Raw genomic sequence first — 3789 nt, forward strand, 5'->3', positions numbered from 1 at the left:
CTAGATCAGAGACTGGAATGGATTGGTTGGTGAAAGAGGACCATGATAGAAGCAGGGGGAGCGCAAAAGAGAGAGTATCTTCTTCAGAGAAGCATAAGGAAGAAGTTCACTTTTATACTTGACACAAAAGAAGCCATATTATTCTCATGTGTTCTCAACACAAACGTCTTTTTTGCTCATAAGTTTATGAAAGTCCTTTAACTGCCCCAATAAGTGATAATTCTGGGGTGAAGCTTATGGGCAGGTTACATCAAAGAACCTAGTGACACTCTAAACATGGGATAATGTTTTTACAAGTTACAAATTTCAGTGCCTGCCAAACATTTCATTAACATCCTGAGGTTTCAGCATCTGTGTCTTTAGCCTTGCAGTTACCAAGAAATTACGTCAAGCAGTCAATAGCCATAGCAGTACCCTGAATGTTTTGAGCCACTTAGGCTATCATAGAGTAATCAAAGGGAGGTTTCCCACATCTACAAAAAGTGAGAAAATTGCTGAATAAACCTGTCCATCTGAGAGGAACATTATCCACTTATGCAGGGAATAACATTCAAACATTTTTATACTGCATTTCACATTAATGTCCCTTTCTATTGTTTTCGATTTTACTATCCAATATGTTATTTCCTGTTTTATAAATAGTGGTATTTAGTGGCAGTGAGTGTTTTAGAGAACTGAGTGTAAATTTTTGTAGATGATAGAACATTATGGTCCTTGTTCATTTACCATAGACAGATACCTGTTTTCATGCTTCTACACAGATAAGCTATGGGTTTATGTTATAATTTTAAATTGCATTTCAGGAGTACAGGGCTTGCTTAACTTCAATAGATAACTAATTTAACTACTTGGTATTGATATAAAACTGATGAACTTCCTTCATTAATAAATAATCTTCCTCATACACTACTTATATCTCCCTTTTAAATATATATATTTAAAAACACCACTTATATCTTCCTTGTGGACCTGTCTATTTATTTGTTCTATTTTCATAAGTGTTCTGTGTCCATCACCTTCTTTATAGATCTTCATGTCGATACTCCTTGCCCTGACTCACTTCTGTCTTCTACAGAAATGATTATCTCACTTGTTAAAATATCCTCATGTACCTTCTTATGAAAAAAATTCATATTAATCTCATCCAACCTCCACTAACGTAAATAAACATACTGTTATCATCAGTATATATGTTTCTTCACTTATAGAGTTTATATATTCTTTTCCTAAGACATTTTTAATTTCAACAGTCTAATTGCAATTGTCATTAATCACCTATTGGGAAGTATATGCTTTTTGAATTTGGGAGAGCTTTAGTGCTGGTAATGTATGAAGCTTTAGGAAACATAGCAGTTTTGAATATATTAATTGGCTATATTTAGAGAGAAACACTTTTAAATCTCTACTACCTAAAGCAAATGGTTTTTATTAAGAAGGGAGAGAAAGAACTATAATTGAAGACATAACATGATTATTCAGCAGTACATATATAACACATACATTATATTCTTCATGTAATAACGTGAAAATATGGTATATATGGAAAAGAAAAACATCTGGGCTGTGGAGACCACCTAGCGGTTCAGGATACTTGCTATTCTGACAGAGGATCTGAAATAGGTTCCCAGCACACACATGCAGATCTCAATCATCTGTAACTGTAACAAACTTTTCTGGTCTCCCTAGTAATAAATACATATATAATGTGCACACATATATAAAAAAGCAAACAGTCATACACATAAATTCAAAGATTTTTTTTATTTACTTTTAAGAAGAGAATCAAACAGAACTTCTCTTTGGTAGACAAAGAAACATAAATTAAGATAAATTCATCAGTGCATAGAATGGAGAGGTGATGCATAATCCTGTTATTCCTCAGGAAAAAAAAAAGATGTTTCCAAGTATTTGTCTAATTTTGATAAATCCAGAAAAAGTAGGAATAATCATAAGCAAGAACATATTCTGATATCAGTGATATCTATAGGTAATCATTAATAACCTTTTTTTAACTTTCTGTGAACATTCAAAACTTGAAATTCTCTACCATATAGAAAATATAGCAATAGAATGATGTACTGATCATATGTGAATTTTTTAAAAAGCATGAAATTGGTATTTTAAAGACCAATCATTGGGCCTTCAAAGATGAGCACCTTCATTGGAGAAAAATCTGCCTTGTGGGAGTCTGATATACGACATCAGAGGTCATAGTGCTCTTGTAGAGTTACTAAAATAGGCCCATCCTGCAGCTGCGCCAATCCCTGTCCAGATGCAGCTGATTTGCATGTGCTGTGACCATATTCTATTGCCCCAGAGATTTATAATAAACTGATTATACACTGTAAAATAGCTGCTCTTGGTCAGGAGACAGCATAGAAATGAAGGCCTTCGTTCAGCGACTGGGGCTCCTGTTGTTCTTGCTCCATGGTAAGGAGTATAACACTGAGTATTTGCTAAATTATTATGTGAACAGGAATTTCTGGTCCTTCAGGAAAATCATCTTTGAATATAATTAATTTTGTAATTATTTATATTCACATTTTTTATAAAAACTTAGGTACTCAGTGTGACATCCAAATGACACAGTCTCCATCTTCACTGTCTGCATCTTTGGGAGATCAAGTTACTATCACTTGCCAGGCCAGTCAAGACATTGAAAAGCATATAGCTTGGTACCAACACAAGCCTGGGAAATCTCCTAGGCTGCTCATAAATTACACATCTGAACTACAGTCAGGCATCCCATCAAGGTTCAGTGGCAGTGGCTCTGGGAGAGATTATTCCTTCACAATCAGCCGCCTGGAGTCTGAAGATATTGCAAGTTATTACTGTCTACAGTATGAGAATCTTCCACAGTGATACAAGTCATAACATAAACCACCCAGAGAAGCAGAAGTAAGAGTCTAGGTTGTCCCAAATTCTTCCAATAAGTCTTACACATTCTGCTAATGTATTTGTTTGTTTGTTTTTTGTTTGCCAAGTTGTGACAAGTTTGGTTTTTTTATTAAAAAGAGGAAAAATATGAAAAAAAATCAAAATATCTATCCTTTTAAAAAAATCACTGGATCAAACTGATGGCTATGCTTCTAATGATCAAAATGTATAAAATCACTTCTTGAATAGTTTAAAAACTGCATCAATTGAGAGAAATATGATTATAGTGAAGCTTTGTGTGCACACGTATCTAAGCACATACACATGCACACAGAACACATGTATACACACACACATACACACACACACACACACACACACACAGAGAGAGAGACAGAGAGAGAGAGAGAGAGAGAGAGAGAGAGAGAGAGAGAGAGAGAGAGAGAGAGAGAGAGAGAGACCTATAACTACTGTAGTAAATAAACTATTTAAAGGGAGATTTTCTACATTATAAAATAGTGGGAAAATTGTTTAATAAACCTCTTCTTAAGAGAGGAACATTATTGACCCATTCAGGGAATGCCATTCAAACATTTTTACACTGCATTTTACATTAATGGCCCCTTTCTTTTGTTTTTTTAATTTTACTATCTAATATATCATTTTCTTTTTTATAAATTTACTGGCAGTGAGTGATTTAGAGAACTGAGTGTAATTTTTTGTTGATGATGGAAATTATGGTCCTTACTTATTTACCCATAGACAGAGACCTGTTTTCATGCTTCTACATAAATATAAAATGGGTTTAAATTATACTTTTAAATTGAATTACAGGAGTACAGGGCTTGCTTAACTTCAATGAATAATTGCTTTAACTACTTGGTATCTACATGTAACTGGTGAACTTCGTTC

At 34.0% G+C, this 3789-nt stretch overlaps 1 gene segment (V, D, J or C); it reads left to right on the forward strand.

The window, feature by feature from the left end:
- The first annotated feature begins 2381 nt into the window (after positions 1-2381).
- On the forward strand, positions 2382-2862 carry LOC308432406 (immunoglobulin kappa variable 1-33-like). The segment is given in 2 exons: positions 2382-2430; positions 2561-2862.
- Positions 2863-3789: the final 927 nt, after the last annotated feature.

The sequence above is a fragment of the Micromys minutus genome (genome assembly GCF_963924665.1).
Source record: "Micromys minutus genome assembly, chromosome: 18".
NCBI lineage: Eukaryota > Metazoa > Chordata > Mammalia > Rodentia > Muridae > Micromys > Micromys minutus.